General features: G+C 39.7%; 1 long non-coding RNA gene across 1 annotated transcript; it reads left to right on the top strand.

Annotated features, from left to right (window-relative positions):
• The first annotated feature begins 703 nt into the window (after nt 1-703).
• LOC106545806 (uncharacterized) lies at nt 704-4,552 on the top strand. The gene is made up of 3 exons (XR_001313330.2): nt 704-1,151; nt 3,342-3,600; nt 3,686-4,552. It is a non-coding gene; the product is annotated as an uncharacterized LOC106545806 (long non-coding RNA).
• Nucleotides 4,553-20,807: the final 16,255 nt, after the last annotated feature.

Below are 20,807 nucleotides of genomic sequence, written 5' to 3'. Positions count from 1 at the left end.
TGGAGATTCTATGTATTCTCTATCTGAAGCCAGGGGGGAGAAGAGCAGTGACTGCAGTGGGCAGAATAATGATGTAAATTTAGTGTGTGTTTATGTATCTATGTGTCTTGTATGTGTGTGTGAGAGAGAGAGGGGGGGAGAAGGAGAGGGAGAGGGAGGGAGACAGAGAGAGAGAGAAAGAAAGAGACAGAGAGACAGAGGGAGGGGGAGGGAGGGAGAGAGCGGGGGAGAAGGGAGACACAGAGAGAAAGAGACAGAGAAACAGAGTCAGAGAAAGAGACACAGAGAGAGGGGTGAGAGGGAGAGGGAGAGGGAAGGACAGAGAGAGAGAGGGAGAGGGGGAGACGGAAAATGAAAGAAAGAAAGAGACAAAGAGACACAGAGGGAGAGGGAGAGGGAGGGAGGGAGACAGAGAGAGAGAGAGGAAGAGGGGGAGACAGAGAGAGAAAGAAAGAAAGAGACAGAGACAGAGAAAGAGACACAGAGAGAGAGGGAGAGAGAGGGAGAGGGAAGGAGACACACAGAGAGAGGGAGACGGAAAATGAAAGAAAGAAAGAGACAAAGAGACAGAGAGACACAGAGGGAGAGGGAGAGGGAGAGAGGGAGACAGAGAGAGAGAGAGGAAGAGGGGGAGAGAGAGAGAGAGAAAGAAAGAAAGAGACAGAGAGACAGAGAAAGAGACACAGAGAGAGAGGGAGAGAGAGGGAGAGAGGGGGGAGACAGAGAGAGAAAGAAAGAGACAGAGAGACAGACAGAGAAAGAGACACACAGAGAGAGGGGGGAGTGGGAGAGCGTGAGAGAGAGAGAGACGGAGACGCACAGACAGACAGACAGAGTTAATTTGCTTGTGGAAAAGGCCAGATAGTTTTTCTTCTTTTAAAGAAAACAACATTAAGCCATTTTTAGAGTATGCAGTACAATTTCCATGTTCCTTCCATCTGAAAAGGGTGGGAAATCTTTCTCCTAATTTTAGCAGTTAGAGCTGGAGTGTATTCCAGAGGCTACAGAAAAGAGATTTAGGGGTCACAAGCTTGTCATCTTAGATTTAAAATACATTCTATGAAATCAGATTTGTTTTCAGAAGCAGCGGTTTGACTCTATCCATCAATACCCAATCTAGAATTCCAATCCAGTGGAATTTCCAGCGTGGGGTAAGTATGTAGACAGAATTAGGTTATTTTGTTCCGCATTTAGAAATAATGAAAAGGCTGAGCACCCCTTCAAAACTTAATTACAGTATTGTGTAGAGAAATTATTATGACTAGAGAGATGAGGAAGAATTGCCCCATATTTTGTCATTTATAAAATCTCTACAAGGATGATATGTTAGTACTTGAACAGAATATTTATAGACATTATGATCAAGCTGATGATATCTTCAATAAGAACGGACTTGAAATAAATTGGCAATGCTTTTTTTATATCCATTTTTTTTTAAATGGCAACTTTTAAAATTTTAAACTTTTTTCAGGCAATGCCTGAAAATTTTTACAAAATCTCTTCCAACGCAAATCTCGATTCCTTTGATTGGACTGAATCAAGTGGATTCAAACAGATTTCAGTAGAGAAATTAAATCAAAGCAGGATCCTGTAAGAATACCTATTTCTAAAGCTACCAACTTCATTAATGGTTTAAAAGTTTTATATATTCTTTAGATGCACGTATAATGTTTTTAAGAGTGCATGTGTGAAATATTAAATGTTTCTTTGTGCAGGAATAGTTGAAAAATACTTTTTTTTTACAGTACTAACCAAATCTAGAACATAGATTTTATGGTTTAATTTATAAGATGGCCTCAGGATTTCTTTTAAAAAACTTATCTTGATGGGGTTTTTTTTCTTTTAGATTTAGCAAGAGTGCTTCTATCCCTTAAAATTATAATTTTGTAGAACAAAGAATTATATGTAGCTTCTTTTCAAAATAACCTCAGGTGATGCAAAATGTCATCATTGCTCAGTTAATGATAGCTGCATGTTGAAGGTAATTAATTAATCAATTTCTAGAGCCAACCATCTCGGTCAATGACTCTGGATGGCCAACAACTGAAAACGAAAAAAAAAGACCATTAAAAATACTAAAAATATTTTAAAACAACAAAAGGATTAAAAGCAGTAAAAGCATCCAGCATCCCCACGTAGGAGCAAGGTATTTAGCCAGTTAGCAGTACAGCCATGAAACAGCTACAATTCTAATACAGACTCGGTGTCGCAGTGGTTAGAGTGCAGTACTGCAGGCTACACCTGCTGACTGCCAGCTGCCTGCAATTTGGCAGTTCAAATCCCATCAGGCTCAAGATTGACTCAGTCTTCCATCCTTCCGAGGTTGGTAAAATGAGGACCCAAATTGTTAGGGGCAATAGGCTGACTCTTTAAACAGCTTAGAGAGGGCTGTAAAGCAGTATATAAATGTAAGTGCTAGTCCTAAGTGCTATTACTATCCCTAAAAAAAAAAAAAAACCAATAGAACTCATCAAGCGTGTCCTTTTTTTTTTTTTTAAATAACAAAGGCTCCAATGCACGGCCTTTGAATGTACTTGACATATAAATTCACTTTCAAATGAATAGTGAAAAACTATTTTTTGTAACTCAATATATATTAATACCAGAGCTCAGTTCTTTTACTTGGAATACCTTACATTCTTATTAGCTAATTTCATACAGGCTACTCCTGCAGGATTTGGTTGATTGGTTGTCAGCTGTATTCCATGGAATCCTGGGGGCACAGAACATAACAGAACAGAGCAATACTAGAGTGGGAAGGGACCTTGGAAGTCTTCTAGACTTCCCCTGCTTCAGCTTGAGACCCTATGCTATTTCAGACAAATGGTTGTCAGCTTCTTTTTGGAAGCCTCTAGTGATGCAGCACCCACAACATCTGAAGGCAAGCTATTTTATTGGTTTGATTGCTCTCACCATTAGGAAATTTCTCCTTAGTTCTAGGTTGCTTCTCTCCAAGGTTAGTTTCGATCCATTCTTTCTTCTCTTACCTTATGGGGCTTTGGAAAATACCTTGAGCCCCTTGTCTTGGTAAGGGCCCCTCAAATATTGGAACACTGCTGTCATGTCCCTCTTAGTCCTTCTTTTCATTAGACTAGACATACCCAATTCCTGTAATCATTCTTCGTATATTTTAGCTTCCAGCCCCCTAATCATTCTTGCTGCTCTTTTCTGCACTCTTTCCAGAGTCTCAACATCTTTTCTTTTTATATTGTGGTGAACAGAAAGGGATGGAGTATTCCAAGAGTGGTTTATGAAAACTTGATGAGGTTTCATGACAAAAAAGCACTCAAATTTGGCTAATTTGCCTCTTGATCTGAAAATTTGTGTTTTTTAACCCTCAGGTGCCATGGCCTAAAAGGATTTGGAAACACTTGCAATAGAGATCCACAAAGCTATAAAGAATGATTGTTTTGAGCCAGGTGTCTGGTCCATCTTGTTCACCAGTGTCTACTTTATATCAAGAGGCATCAGCTTAGACACCTGTCCTTGATTTGCAAATGCTGAGCCCTTTTATATGAAAACAAGTGCTGGGTCATTCAGCTGCAATGCAACTTTAAAGTTATGGCTACAGTGAAACTGTCAATCTTTCAGATGTTCCAGGTGGGTTTGTAGACACAAACAAACAGTTTTACCCCTTTGGAGAAATGTATATTTATTAATATTTATTGGTCTGTTTACTTGACAGATTGATATCCTATTTATCCTCCACTGACTTCCAGGCAGCTCACAAGAATAGCCAAGTTAAAACATTACTCTGAAGTACAAAGAGAAATTAAAAAGCAGCAGCTCAGAAAACAACTGGATAAAAAACAGCAGAACTTGGAAAATGTTTCAAATCCTAGAAACCACCAGCAATCCTCTAAGGCCCTCCAGAAATGTAAAGTTGCACCAATTCTTCATAGAAGAATGATCTTGACTAATGCATGCAAGTCTTTTTCAAAGGAAAATATTACAATGTTATATTACACTCACTCACTCACAAATAAACAATAATAATCCAACCCTGAGGATGGGATTTCCAAGGTAGAGGGGGAAACAAAAGAGATATATACTTTGTATATTTCACAAAATGCTTTCATCAACTACCCCAAATTCCTTTTATCGCTTGGGAAAAGGCACGGTTTTCTGGCACACGCCTGCAAGGAATAAAAACAACTTTTTGGTAAAACAGACAGATGCCACCTGAAATATCACTCAAAAGTAGTAACAAAAGTAAAAATAAGGAAACAAATCCGCTTGGTATAGCAAACCACCACCACAATTTTGCCAAAAGTACTTTGTATTATAAATGTAAAAGATGGGCTTAATCTTAAAGGTTGGTCATTTCTTGAGCCGAGGTGGCGCAGTGGTTAGAGTGCAGTACTGCAGGCCACTCCAGCTGACTGCTATCTGCAGTTCAGCGGTTCAAATCTCACTGGCTCAAGGTTGACTCAGCCTTCCATCCTTCCGAGGTGGGTGAAATGAGAACCCAGACTGTGGGGGCGATATGCTGACTCTGTAAACCACTTAGAGAGGGCTGAAAGCCCTATGAAGCGGTATATAAGTCTAACTGCTATTGCTATTGCTATCTCTTAATCTTTCAAGTTTATCCATTGACAATGAATCAGTAGTGGGATTCAATTTTTTTTACTACCAGTTCTATGAGCATGGCTTTGTGGGCGTGGCAGGCAAAGGATACTGCAAAATCCCCATTCCCGCCCCACCCCACTAACCTGCTTTCCAGCTCCATTCTCCTGTTCAGGGAAACAAAACAAGATCAGCTGGGAGGCAGCAGGGTTGGGGCCAACCTATTTGGCGATTCTCTGAACTACTCAAAATTTCTACTACTGGTTCCCTAGAACCTGTCAAAACTGGCTGAATACCACCTCTGCGATGAATGGCTGCAAAAGTTGACAGATTTAAGAAAAGAACACAATTACTTTTGTTTCTACTTGGAACCACTTTTGGACTTCCTGCTTATGGTGGGTAAAAAATAAAACATTGATTTTGGGTTTGCCAATTAGATAGATTTGTTGTTATTCAAATGGCTAGTTTACATTACAGGTATATTACAGTGGTGGGTTTCACATAACTGTACCACCAGTTTTCCACTCACTGAAAATGTGATATATAATTAATATAATATAATATAATATAATATAATATAATATAATATAATATAATATAATATAATATAATATAATATAATATAATATAATATAATATAATATAATATAATATAATATAATATAATATAATATAATATAATATAATATAATATAATATAATATAATATAATATAATATAATATAATATAATATAATATAATATAATATAATATAATATAATATAATATAATATAATATAATTACATATAATATAATATAATATAATTACATATAATATAATATAATATAATATAATTACATATAATATAATATAATATAATATAATTACATATAATATAATATAATATAATATAATTACATATAATATAATTACATATAATTACATATAATATAATATAATATAATATAATATAATTACATATAATATAATATAATATAATTACATATAATATAATATAATATAATTACATATAATATAATATAATATAATTACATATAATATAATATAATATAATATAATTACATATAATTACATATAATATAATATAATATAATATAATATAATATAATTACATATAATATAATTACATATACATATATATATATACATATACATACACAAACACATACATATTCATTTATATATAATATAAATATAATATAAATGAATTTAGTAACTGCTGTCAATAATTGGAAGCCCCTTCATTATCATCTTTTCTCCTCTTTTTAATTTGTTTTCTTTCTTCTTCTTCACAGTTTTTCTTTTTTTTTACTTGTTTGTTTTCTAATATTTGTATTGCTTTTATTCTGTTATATTTTTTCAATAATACACCCTCACACACTTTCACCTTTACTTCTGTCCATGAGCCCCCCACCGGCCTAGTAAACTATGAGAGCAGAGAATGCAATGTTTTCAAAATAAGGTCATTATCACATCGCAGTCATGTCAGAAGCACCGAGGTACTTCCGGGTTAACCGGATTAGCCTGTGACATCACTGTTGTCCAGGGGATGCCCAGTTGGGGGCTCCTTCCATGTACACAATAGGAGCTGGAGCGAAGGGTGCGAGCTCGCCCCATCCCATAGCAGCACTTGGGTCTCGAACATGGCTAAGCTTCAACTCAGCATCCTAACCACACAAGGCACTGTGCTCCTGAGTGAATTATATATTATAAGGTTATTATATATACAATTTATAGAAAGAGCTCTGATGCAATTTAGCAGGAAGAACCTATTTGTTTGTTTGTTTTTGTTCAATTTCTATGACTGCCCAATTTCTACGGCCACCCTTCTCAATAACTCTGGGAAGCTTACAAAACAGTTCACAAAATATATTATGGTTAAAAATTGTACCTATTAACTTGCTTAGTAAATGGTAGATGTGTGGAAAAAGTCATTGGAACAGTAGTTGATTGACAGCTGAATGTGACTCAGCAGTGTGATGTAGCTAGGAGGAAAAAGGCTAATACTGTACAGACTTAAAGGCTAATGCTATACAGTCTTAGGCTGCATTGACAGAAGTGTAATTTTAAAATCATGGGAACATTTTATTCTACTTGGTTAAATCTTATCTCAGTGTCCAGTTCTGGGCACTAATTTTAGGAAGGATTTGCAGAAACTGGAATAAGTTCAGAGACTGTTGAAGGATAATTGGTACTAAAAATGATGAAGCAGCTCTGTATGTTTAGCGTTAAGAAAAGAAGATTAAGAGGAGAGGGAAGGAAAAGGAGAGAAAATATAACAGTTCTTTTCAAATTCCTGAAAGGGCATGACATAGAAAAAGGTTAAGATTTGTTCTTTCTCTCAGTCTGGAATATAGAACATCGAATAATAGATATAAATTACAAGAAGGCTAACTGAAGGTTAGGGGAAAAAAATCTAACTGAAACTGCAGTTCAACAATAAAACCAATTTCCCAGTAATATGTTGGGTTCCCCTTTTCTACATGCATTCCAGCAAAGGCCAGGCAGCTCTGGGAGATATTTTTATTTAAATTCAGTGCATTGAATAAGGGTTGAACTAAATATCACCTTCTAAAAGTCTAGTTTGGAGGAGAAAAATGCAACAAAATTTGGCAGATCTTTTAACTTTCCCACTTTAAATCTGAAACTTAAACTATAAAATTTATTTTCCTATCTTCCTATCTGCATTATATCATAAAACGATGTTAAGATGCTTATATTGTTCACATGCTATTATGTATTTTACATATATTTAAGCCATGGCTTTGGAACCTATATCTTACTACATTATTTGATCTCAATTCCCATCATTGTTGACCCTATCACCAGTTTAGTTTAGTTTAGTTTAGTTTAGTTTAGTTTTATTGATCTTGTATCCCGCCCACTCCCGAAGGACTCCGGGCGGCTTACAATACACAAGGGAAAGGGATAATACACAAAACAACATGTTAAAATACACAACAGTCACAATTTCCGAGGGGCTGGATATTTTGAAAGCCCCCCGGCCTGTTGGAGCAGCCAGGACTTAACGGCTTTGCGGAAGGCCGGGAGGGTAGTAAGGGTCCGGATCTCCACAGGGAGATCGTTCCAAAGGGCTGGAGCTGCGACAGAGAAGGCTCTCCCCCGGGGAGTCGCCAGCCGACATTGGCTGGCAGATGGAAGACCTAACCTGTGAGATCTAATCGGTCTATGGGAGGTAATCGGCAGGAGGCGGTCTCTCAGGTACCCAGGTCCGATGCCATGAAGGGCTTTATAGGTAACGACCAGCGCCTTGAAGCGGATCCGGAGACTAATGGGTAGCCAGTGCAGCTCACGGAGGATAGGTGTGACGTGGGTGTACCTGGGTGCACCCACAATCCCTCGCGCGGCTGCGTTCTGGACCAGCTGGAGTCTTCGAACACTTTTCAAGGGCAGCCCCATGTAGAGTGTGTTACAGTAATCCAGTCTTGAGGTCACGAGGGCGTGGGCTGCAAATCCCGTCACTACTGGTTCACTCGCACATGCACGTGTACGTGTGTGGGACACTTCTGCGCATGCACAGAAGCATCCAGGTGGGTGGGCGGAGCCTCCCACCACCGCCACTACTGGTTTGCCCAAACCAGGCCAAACCGGGAGAAATCCACCTCTGCCTATCACCCGCAGACAAAGTTCTTGGATATTGAAATGAACATTAAGAAGGTCACCGGCTTTTGATCCCAACTTCAAAGTTGGCTTCAGATAATACAAACTATACTTTTTGAAATGCATTGCCTTTTGATCCATGTATTTTCTGTTTCTCTTCCCATGGCTGTATTCATATATCACCATCTGATTACAGCAATTAATTAATTGCATTTGATCAGTGGTGGGATTCATTTTTTTTAACAACCGGTTCTGTGGATGTAGGTTGGTGTGTGTGTCTAGGTGGTCATGTGACTGGGTGATCATGGCTGGGTGATCATGTGACCTGGTAGGCATGGCCAACGTGATGTCACTCGCATAGAGGGGCGCCTCCCCTGCCCTCTCCACATCCCTCCCTTCCCAGCCAGTCTTCGCCTCTCATGTTATGGTGAGAGAGGAAGCTTTTTCAAAGTCATCTTCCCCTTGATTCTAGCCAATAAGATGAGATTTTGCTATCAGAAGACCTGATGTACATTTCCAAGTATTGTTTATCACCATTCTTTTGGTGAGACTGAATTGAGAGATTTATAAAGAATAACAAAGTTGGAAGGGACCTTGGAGGTTTTCTAGTCCAACCCCTACTCAAGCATGAGACCCCATCTATACTTTAAGAATCTCATTACTCCTTACTCTCCTTACTTCTGCACACAGAGAATGGTAAGAATGGAAATACCCGAATGTGTAGCAGGTTGGATACTTGGGCAAAGAACAGAACTACTTAATCCAGGGACGGAATTACTCTATGTCTAAACCAGAATAAAACCATGGACCACTAACATCATGTACATTTCTTTGCACCCATTTACTTTTTAATTTCATAATACATCAGTGGTATGCCTACGAAACAGCGATGTAGGCATCCTTCCCAGTTTTATTACAAGGCCACTCTACTGGTAGAATGAGAAAAAGAGCGACTTCTTTTGGTGCCAAATTTAAAAAAAAAACACATCTTGAATGAGTGTGTTAATTCTGAGTATATACACTGAAATGTATTTTAAACAATGAAACATTCTTACTTTCCGTGTTATTAGAATCCACATTAAATAGACTTCTTCTGGCTTCTTTCAGTTGTAGGCAGGGGTGGGCTTCAAAAATTTCAGCAATGGGATCTCTGCATGGTTACTGGGTGGTGTTGCCATGGTGTGTGTGGCCTAGTCGGCCTTCTGCACAATGGTGGGAAGACATTTTCTCCATTCCCCAGGCTCCGGAGGCTTTCCTTGAGCCTCTGGGAGGGCAAAAACTGTCTCCCGTGGGGGCTCCGGATCCCTCTGGAGGCTGGAAATGGGCCTGTTTCCAGCCTTCTGGAAGTTCCGGGAGGCCCATTTTCCCCCTCCCCAAGCCTTCACGCAGGCCCTGCACTTACCTCACATCCAAAATGGGCCACGTGGAGACTCCTGGGAGAGGTAGGGCGGAGTGGGAGGGGTGGGCGGAGTAGGGCCAGCCAGAGGTTGGATTTGGAGGTTCTCCGAACCTGCCATAACGTTAGCTATGGGTTCTCCCGAACACAGGCAAAACCCATAGCAGCTCACCCCTGATTGTAGGATATCAATGTCTATAGAGAATAACTTTGTCTCCCCATCATCTTATTCTGAGGATATTCCCCCCAACATGCACACTAAGGAAGTTATTAAGAACAGAAATCATGGCCACTCCTGGGACCTCCCATGTAAAGTTCTTTACAAGCTGCTGAATTTCCATCATATGCAATTCTTATTGCATTCAGCAATCAGCCTTCAGCTCCTTATTTGCAAGCAATGCATGGAATGTTTAGCAAATGGTTCCAGCATTGAACAGAGTGTCACACAAGAGTACCATTCATAAATGTATAAGGAAGAAGCTTATAATGAGTTTAGAAAGGGGTTAATTGGGGCATAGGGACACTTCTGCATGCAGATGATGCCATATTATTGACTGGGAATCTATGTTTTGCAGGACATATTTGATGCATTGACTAATGTGATGAGGATCATGAAGCATCAAACATAATGTATCTAAGACCAATGACAGATAACAAGTGGAGTGAATGCATGATTCTTCTTCTTTTAAAAAGAATTCCCAAGAGGGATGGGATGCAGTGAAGAGGAATAAGAGGCAACTCAGCACAGGTATCCTGTGTGAGAGAAAGAGTGTGAAGACAGCCCTTCCCTAATTGCTTCTAGAATACATCGTAGATACTAGATTTTTTGGACTATAAGATGCACCGGAGTATAAGAAACACCATGATTTTGAAGAGGTAAGTTTTAAAAAAAGTTTTTGTACTCTGCAGGCCTCCGAAATTCTCTGCACGTCTCGTTTTTTGCAAAAGAAGGGGAGGAATGCAGACCTTTGGGAGGCTTGTAGAGTGCTCCTGGGAGCTGGGGGGGGGGGAAATGGGCCGTTTTTTACTAGTTTTTGCCCTTCCCAGCCCCCAGGAGCACTTTTCAAGCAGCCCAAACCCTCTGCACTTCCATTTTTGCAAACTCAGCAGGATTTCAGTAGGCCAAAAATGCTGTATTCAATGTATAAGATGCACCCAGATTTTCATCCTCTTTTCTTGGGGGGAAAAGGTGTGTCTTATACGCCGAAAAATACAGAAGATAGTAGGTTGCCTAATCTGGCAAGATTTTATACACTGAAATGTATTTTAATAGATTCTATAGATTTGAAACAATAAGGAACTCAACTGGTCCTGTGTCATTCTTGGTTTTGGGCCTGACAGCAGTGGTGGGTTGCAGGCGGTACGTCCTGGTACGCGCTTACCGATGAGAGCCCACCCGCCCACCCGCGCTCATTACCTGTATTTGAGCTCTTCGGCATTTCTGTGCACACGCACAGAGTGTACAGCGCCTGCGCAACACTCCACTTAGCAGCTAGAGTGTCGTGGAGATGTCATGGAGATAAGGATGCATGCACACACTGCATGCATGTGGGGGATGCTGGGCCCTATTGCACCATACCAATTACAACTGATCCGGAACCCACCACTGCCTGACAGCTACCAATTTTCAGTTTTCAGATCCAAATCTCCAATTCAACAGTCTTTGCCATTGAACTTCTTAGTCTCCACTGAGTTGTCATGATATTATCTTCCCCCTCCTCAAGATTTCTTTGTCCTTTACTAAATTCAATCTGAAAACCAGTGTGGTGTAGAGGTTACGATACTGGATAAGAAATGAGGAGGCTAGTAGTTCCAGTCTTATCGTAAACTACACTATAGTCACCTCTCTATCTCAGCTCTAAGGAAAAGGTTATGACAAACCATTTCTGAGATCTTCCCAAGAAAACTGTATGAATTAATCCACATAGTGGCCAGGATTCAACAACAACTCAAAGTCACCAACCTCAACCTACTTCCTTTAATCTTCTGGTAGCCAAACTCCACTTGATCTTTTTTTCCCATAGTTTTGCATCTGTAGCACTGTTACATTTGATGAAATTTTAAACAATTTGTAATATTAATCAGGATTATATCAGTGCTTTCCATAGTATCTAGGACTATGAAATGATCTCCTAACAGTTCTCCCCCTTCTTTTTCTTTTTCCTTCACTCATTTTTTTTTTGTTTTGGTTGACTTAAGGCTTCTTAAATCTTGAGTGAAAGGCAAATGAGAACTAAGCTTTTCAAATCATGAACAGTATTCAGTGACAGAGCTGGAAGATGATAACTTACATTTCTCTAACACTTCAGCTCAGAGGCCATCCAAAATGAACCGACTGAAAGTTGCTTCAGCACTAAGAAAACAAAGTTAATTTTCCCACAATGCAGAATTAACTGATAGAGGGCTGCTGTTGTGTTTTTTGCAATTATTTTACAAAAGGCTTGGAAATATTCTGGTCTAATCATATAGAAATATGTCAATAATGTGGTCAACACCCATATGCATACAACAACACATATGCCATTTAGCAAGAGCAGCCTATACTTTCCATGAGTGCATAACTCAATTTTATTTTGGTGTGAATGAAATGTTGAAAGTAAATTCCCTTTCATCAAGCAAATCTGGTTGAAAATTGTCAAAGATATCTCTGCACAGGGCTGATAAAAGGGCCCATTGCCAGGAGAGAGGAGAGAGAGAGAGAGATGGAAGCAGGGAGGGAGAGAGAGAGAGAGAAGGAGAAGGAGGGGAGGAGGGAGGTAGGGAGGGAGAGATGGAAACAGGGAGGCAGAGAGAGAGAGAACAAGAGAGAGAACGCGAGAGAGAGAGAGAGAGAGAGAGAGAGAGAGAGAGAGAGAGAGAGAGAGAGAGAGAGAATGGGACAGGTAGGTAAAGTAGCAAAAATAAAATGGAATGAGTAAAAATTTGGATATATAGCTCTAGTGAAAATGTCTATACAGGATTTGAAGCTTTTCTCATAAACACTACAGCAGCATCACATCATAATACACACCATTGGTATTTGAATAATATCATGATATTCATACACTAAGACAAGAGATACTACATTGATAAGATGCCTTGTTTCCCCTTAATTTGAAAAAAATGAATGGAAAACTGTATATATCTGCAGGAAGACCTGTTATGAAGAAAGTGAGCAGCCCCCAATTTTGCATGAGAAGGACAGGAGCATCCATCAGCCCTATGTTGACAAGACATGGAATAACACTCATGGAATAAGCTCTTGCTACAGTAAATGTGTGCTCACAATGTGTTTATGGTGCAGTTCCTTTCCTTTCCTGAATCTCAATTCTCCGTATGTGGTCTGTGCAGCTGTGGCTAAAAGCTAAAGGGGAAATCTTCAGGTGGAAGATTTGGGGAATTGCTGTTTAGCCTGAATAACACTTTTGAAAAAGTTTCAGTCAAGACAGATTTTTTTTCCTAAAGCTAGTTTAGAGCCAAACCAGCATAAAGATGGGAACAACTGAAATGGTAAATACAGATGTGTCCTAAACCTATGAAGAGAGACTACAGGAATTGGATCTGTTTTAAAAAGAAAAAAATTATGAGGAATATGGGATTATGATAGCATAGAAGAAAGCAAAGCCATGTTTTCTTTATTATTATTATTATTCCAGAAAGCACAGCATGGAATAATGGACGTGAGGCTCAAAACGACAGAGGTAAATGAATATTGGAGGGGGGCGGATATATACATTGAGTGACAGTAGAACTAATGTCCAACTAATGTGGTGGAGTTCCCTTCACCAGATGTGCACTGGCAAAAGTTGGATAAAATGATGGCTGGTGCAGTTTTAATTTGGATTGCTGCAATGTTGAGTGAATTGATTTCAATGGCCCAAATATCTCTATTTCATTTGTAGAATTGGATGATCCCAAAAATTAAATCACTCTCATAACTGGCTGCAGCAACACCTTCATCCAAGTTCCTCTTTTGGTTATACAACTCCAAAGACAGGAGGTATGTAGCTCTCTTCTTGTTATGCCAAGTTGATAAATATGATCAGACCTCTAGATGGTACTTTCCAGGATCTAAATGTTTAAGCTGAAGTTATCTGTCCTGTAACCACAACTCCTATTTTCTTACGTTCTTTATTTCTGGGAAAGTTATTATTCTTCAGGCAGCCTTAAAGTTACAAAAGGGTGTTGAAAGTACAATAGAGGTGCAGCAGTGGTGGGATTCAAATAATTTAACAACCGGTTCTCTGACCTAATGACCAGCTGGGTAGGTGTGGCTCGGTGATCATGTGACTGGGTGGGCGTGGCCAACTCAACATCACTTCCGTCAATGGGCGCTTCGCCTTAGCTGTTATAATGTAATAAGGGTTAACAAGAGAGGCAGTTTCTGTAAGCAGGGCAATACAAATTAAGCTAGAAACAACACCAGAATGTTTCCTTCCTGCCTTCCTTACAGGATTAGCCCTGTAAAGTGGTGAAAAAATGGGATTTCTTCCAACAACTGGTCCTCCGAACTGCTTGGAAAGTTAACAACTGGTTCTCCCGAATAGGTGTGAACTGGCTGAATCCCACCACTGAAGTGCAGACACTTCATTCTGCCATATAGAAGGCAGACTTGACCATGGATGGATTTCTTATGTCCCATTATGTCAATGTCACTTCTTAGCACCTGCATGTTTTTTCTTTCCATGATGATCTGTCCCTAACCATGATGATCTATCCCATCATTGCTATAATTGATCCCATTCACCTTGCTGCTCGCTATTTTCTTCTTCTCTTTCTTTCTGCTTCTCCCAACATTATAGATTTTCCTTAGCTAAGTTCTTGCACTATGTGTTCTAGGTAGGATAATTGACTCTGAACATTTGTACCTCAAGTGAAAATTCTGAGTTGATTTGTTTGACAATCCATTTGTTTGCTTTCTTCGATGTTCTTCTCAGGAGTTTTTTTCAATACCATATTTCAAAAGCATAAATACTTTTTTGTCCAGCCTCTTCAAAGTCTAATTTCACTTCGATAGAGTGTCAAATGGAATACCACTGCTTGCACTAGCCCATTCTATGTAGATATAGACACATCGCAACATCGGAATATCTTTTCTATCAGTTCATTTGTGATGTTCAATTCTATTCTACCATGAATCATGGAGATGGACAGAAGGTAGGCAGAGGGCTTTATCATATGAGTGGGATCTGACACAACCCAGATATCGTTTGAATTTCTAATGTACTGTATTTTGAAGGCTTTATTCTAAAAAGTGTCAGGATGAAAAATGATTTGAATCATCACTTTGGAAGGAAAAAAAGCCCAAGTCAATTGTAATTTATGATGTGGTTCAATACTTCAAGAATCAAACTAATGAAGCAATTTGATTATTTGATTGAGTAACTAGTGGGTTGAACCTTTGGACAATCCTGTTTTGTTCTCCTCCGATTAAATCTTTTAAACTTTTGTCGGCTCTAAGAAGTTTGTGTCAGTGTACTGGAATAGGGCTTAATAACAAGGTCAGCCAATGAAGAGACAGGGCAACTGAGTCATTCAATGAGGGCTGTTTAGAAACTGAAACAGTATTTGCTGTGTGAGTAACAAGGAGACAGCAAGGAGCCAGGGCATGGTTTAACTTAACTTTTGTACTAAACCTGCCTGCTGTGCTGAGCTCTAAACTAGTCTGCAGTTCTGAACTGAAACTAGAACTAAAACAGAAATGGTTCTCTCCTCTGCTTGTGTTTGCTTGCATTTACTACCACTATTGGAAAGCCTGCTTTTGGTATTGTATACTTACTTCATGTGTTATATTATATATAAAGAGAAGTTAATGAATCCTGCTGAATCAGTTACCTGTGTGTACTTTCTGGATGTGATTGCTGCTGCAAACTCTGACAGTTTGGCCATAATGGATTGGCAGCCAATATGAGGCTGTTGTGGAAGTATAATTGGCTCTTTAAAGCAGACCTGGAAGCTGGAAGTTGGGGGAACAACTCCTAACATCTCTCAACAATGTGTTTGTTGGTGTAACTGCCAAAAATTGTAAGTCAGCGTTACCAAGAAGCCCATAAATGCTTCATTCCTCTTTTGGATGGATGTTCTTCCCACAATGTCCTGTCCACAAATTCAGGAAGGCGATAAGTTTAAAATGGTTCTCAGAGGAGATTAGTTAAATTGGAAGAAGATAATGCTATAGTCAGAATACAGTACTTCGGGATAGCTTCTTTGGCCATAAAATCCTCTCTTCAACTAATTTGCTTCTTTTATCTTCTGTGAGGGAAGAGTTTAAAAAAGTAATTTCCTTTAAAAAATATTTTTAATTAAAGCTTACACTTCTCTTTTTCTGCAATTTGATTGCAGAAAATTTCTGCTAATCATTTTTATGTTTAATTTTTTGCTAATAAAGTTTGTATTTTTTTTTAAATTTTTGGCTGATAATAAAATATTAACATTCATTTCTCATAAATGCATTAGTTCTGATCAGATTATAAACCAAATGGAGGTAAGGGGAGGATTTGAAAATCTGATTGTCTGTGTTAGTGAAATGAATGAACATTGCCACAGTGCACACCAGTGGTGGGATTCAAAACTTTTTTACTACCAGTTCTGTGGGCTGGCTTGGTGGGCATGGCTTGGTGGGTGCGTATGGCTTGGTGGGTGTGGCAGGGGAAGGATACTGTAAAATCCACATTCCCTCCCGATCAGCTGGGACTCGGGAGGCAGAGAATAGATGTGGGCAGGGCCAGTCAGAGGTGGCATTTACCGGTTCTCCGAACTACTCAAAATTTCCGCTACTGGTTCCAATAGCACAGGTTCTCCAGAACTGGTCAGAACCTGCTGAATACCAACTCTGGTGGACACGCGTCTAGGTTCAGAGTGACTGCTTGAATGCTCTTGAATTACAAAGGTCATCAAATTAGTGGCTTTACAATAACAGTATTCTGACTTTTTTCAAACATTCTATCAGTCTGATGGAAATGAAATTGATGTGGGTTTTTTTTTTTCAGAGAAGATAAGGATTTTGGTGAACCTGTCATAGACCAAAATGTAGAATCCTACACCTATGTTTATACCCAAACCCTAATATGTGAGATGAATTTTCATCTATTTTTTTAAAAAAACTAGTCTCTTCAAAATTTTCATTATACAGGTCTCAACAGTAACAAATAGGAACAAAAATGACTATGCAGCATTAGTGAAGAAAAATAAACATGGAATTTGGCTTGCATAAAGTTAAGTATTTGTGAATCTACATAAAAAAATCTATAGTATGTGTCAAGAGAGAAGCATGTACAAAAAACTGTGCATTATTTTATACAAGAATTCTTTATTTCAAACTAATGCAGAAGCAGAAATTAATGCTGAAGAGACATTGCAGCTAACATGCCTATAATTTGGGAATTAGAGATGTGTCGTCAAAAAAGTCAAGATGGCTGCTACAACTGCACAGTGAAATCCCTCTCTCTTTTTTGTGTCAATTGAATGTGCCACACGTTTAAAAAAAAGGATGCCTCAGTTGTGCTGAATATTCACTTTTTTGGTACCTTCCTCTATCACGCTGGCTCCTGTTAAGAAACCAATCATCCTGTGCTAAAACATCTTTATTTATCTTCATATCCTTTATTTACAGCTTAATGACCAAAACTATATAATGGTAATCACTTTTAAAAATGATTTTGCCCTAATGAATATAATGATTCATTATTATTTTTTCTGTCTCAGCAGAGAAGTTATAGTTGCTTGGTTGAATTCAAATACATGCAATAAAGTAACTGATCAACCAGGGCTGATCAGGCCTGACACAACAATTTTTAAATTCACTGCTGCTTTCCCCTAATTTGAGCTAATACAAGATTCAAAGCTTCCGGATCACAGCCATTGCTGCACACCGCAAAATATTACCAATCAGTGGTGGGTTTCAAAAAAATTTGGAACCTCTTCTGTAGGTGTGGCCTGCTTTCTGGGTCCACTGGTAGAACCTCTTCTAACCCGTTCGGTAGAGTTGACGAACCGGTTCTACCAAATAGGTGTGAACTGGTAGGAACCCACCTCTGTTACCAATGTAGTATCATTCTAAAATCACTCCCTGCTTCTTCCAAAATACTTTGATCTCTTCCCCAACAGGTAGGAACTATAACATATTTGAACCAAATGCGTTTAATGTGTGTGTGTGTGTGTGTGTGTGTGTGTGTATGTATGTATACATACAGACATACACATGTATATGTTTGTATACATATATATGCTGGTCTTGTTGTATTCAGGTCTTTTCCCATGTAAGATTGAGATTGTCTTGGCAATGTTTCGGCAAGTTCCCACTTGCCATCTTCAGGCTGGTGTTTTCGGCTTCGTGCTTGTGCGAGCAAGGCGTGGTCAGAGCTGTCGTCTTTCTATAAATCTTGGTGGGTGGGTGTGGAGTGCTGGCTTTGTTGTTATAAGTGGGTTGATTGGCTGTGTAGTTGCATCCTGATTGGTAGATGGAGTTGATGTTTGTAGATTGGTCGGCTGTTTCGTATCATCCTGTGGCTGAGGTGCTGGCTGTGTGTCCCTTGTTCTTTTGTATTGTAACAACCTGGTGTCAGGCCTGCAGTTATATCCCTTTTAGGATCTTTGGCCTGCCACATTCTCTCTCTTTTCATTATGCTGTTTCATTAGTGTAGTAGTTGGGAGGGGGAATAGAAAGGAGTAGAATGGTGGAATGTGTTGTTGTCATTCTTTTCTAGTAGCCAAGGTCATCTTTTGTCTCCGTACCTCTGCACCTTAGACCAGAAACCAGCTGGGTGGAGATGCCAGCATGGTAGAAGATTGGATCATGTGATGGATTTGTGGGTGTGGGGACAAGATCATGAACTTTCAACTGGGTGGAAATCCAATGTAACTTCCAGAATTGGGATTCCACAGCCCAATGCAAACATGTCTGTCTTATTAAATTGGAACTTTAAGGATAGCTCTGCCTTGGACTCTGATTTAATTCTGCATGATATTTGGAACACTGACACCTGGGTGGTGGGTGGGGTTCGTTTATTGACTAGGGCTGGTTTCCAAATGTCTGGTAGGTGGGAGGTATCATCACGTTTATTCATGTTATGAGGGTGTTTCTCTATTTCGATGGCTTCCATAATTATTCTCTTGTTGAAGTGTTCTGTTTTGGAGATTAATTTGGTTCCTTCAAAATCAATTTCATGTCCTGTTGCTTTAAGGTGCTGGAAAAGGGAGGAAGTTTTTTTCTGACTGCGTTATTGTGTTCTGCGATGCGTGCATTTATTCTCCTTGTGAAGTTTCCAAGAGTTGGCCTAATTAATTTACGAGCCTACAAAACGCTTTAGACGTTGACATCCCTATTAGTTTGTCCAATGTATGTGGCAGGGCAGATTTTGCATGACATTTCATAGACTCCTTAATTTTCTAGCTGGATCTAGCTGCTCAGTGGAGCATCGCGCAGGAGCTGTATGTGCCATACACATGCGCAGAAGCACCAAAAACTTAAAAGACCAGCAAGAAGCTTGGGCGGGTGGGTGGGCCCTTTGGAGCCCTGTACCGGAATGGTATCCGGTGCTCCGGGCAGTCTCCGGTACGCCCTTACCGGGGCGTACTGCCTGCAACCCACCCTCTGGGTGTGTGTTCTGTTAAGATACAGCCTGTTGTGCCTTAAAATAGCTTCTACTGTACAGTGCCATGGTAAATGCTTCACAGTACTCCACAAGGGGGCTCCTTCTGGTAAGGTGGAAAATCCAACATTAGAAATTATGTTTGGTCTGGACATTTTCCCCCTATAAATAAATACCCAGGCAATGCTGGGTTATCAACTAGTTAAGTATAATATGTGTGGCAAGGGAGAGGAGGGAATAAAAGGAGGGTATGGGAGGAAGGGGAGTAGACAGAGGGAATACAGGAGAGAGAAGGAGGGGCTTGACTGGGGGGAGGGAGAAGGAAGAGAAATAAAAGAGCAGAAAGCAGGGAGAGAGGAGATGAGACCAAGGGAAAAAGGGGACATAAGGGAATAGAATAGCAGAGGCTCCAACCAGCCACCTGAATAACATGACCTGCCTGTCATCCGTGACCTGCCTGCTGAAAGGAGGCTGACTGTCACGCTATCACATGATCCTGGAAAGTAGAGGTGCATCAGAGAAAGACCAGGGTGGACTGGCAACCATACGAAGAGGGCCAGGAGAGCTCAGGCCCCAGGGGCCATTACGAGGGTTAGCACTACATGTGATTCTCCAACCAAGTACCATATTGCCCTTTCAGGATTAGGTGGGGTTAGAGAGCAAGAAATTTCTTTGGAATCCATTTCCTCTTTTCTCACCATTGCCCATCTCTCCCAAAATGGACAGGGATCATGTAGTATAGGAAATGTGCTAAGAAGCTTCAAAGTAACCTTAGAATCAATTTGGTGAGGTCCTAATTTTCAGGGCTTGGAGAGCAATTTGTTCAAGAGGACTCCATCATTCTTAGACAGCAGAGCTCAAAATGTGAACCTAAGAGATTGCAGGAGTTATCGTGAATTGCCTGCATTCGATTATGAGCAAAGACCTGGATTTTTCTGTATTTTTTTTTTTAAATTTCATGAAACAGATGGGAAGATAATTTATGTTTGGGGCTAAATTTTACCTGACCTAGCGATGGAACTCTGAATGCTCCGTACATTAAATCAGAAACCAGGAGCTAATGAGTATTCACCACTGACATTTACCAGTTATGGACGGAAAGAGCATTAATCTTCACTGAAATTTTCTCCTTGAATTACCGTAGGAGGCTCAAATGGCAAGGTGAGCAAAACCTAAATGTTGTCATATTAGAGTGGGACACCAGTTGTATCTCTTTTAAAGGTAAAGGTAAAGGTTCCACTTGCATATATGTGCTAGTCATTCCCGACTCTAGGGAACAGTGCTCATCTCCATTTCAAAGCCGAAGAGCCAGCGCTGTCCCAAGACATCTCCATAATAATGTGGCTGACATGACTAGATACCAAAGGCACACGGAACACTGTTACCTTCCCATCAAAGGTGGTCCCTATTTTTCTACTTGCATTTTTACATGCTTTCAAACTGCTAGGTTGGCAGAAGCTGGGACAAGTAACGGGAGCTCACTCCATTAGGCAATGCTAGGGATTTGAACCGCTTAACTGCCCACTTTCTGATCAACAAGCTGAGCGTCTTAAGCGTCTTAACCACTGAGCCACTGTGTCCCTTGTATCTCTTTTAAGAGAAGATACATTTTGTCCTGATCATTCTTCCTGTTACAATTTCTTGAATTATTT

The sequence above is a fragment of the Thamnophis sirtalis genome, unplaced genomic scaffold (genome assembly GCF_051295495.1).
Source record: "Thamnophis sirtalis isolate CommonGarterSnake01/CBP01778 unplaced genomic scaffold, rThaSir2_p1.2 scaffold_9, whole genome shotgun sequence".
In the NCBI taxonomy this organism is placed as follows: Eukaryota; Metazoa; Chordata; class Lepidosauria; order Squamata; family Natricidae; genus Thamnophis; species Thamnophis sirtalis.
This window is presented reverse-complemented; position numbering and strand designations above follow the sequence as displayed.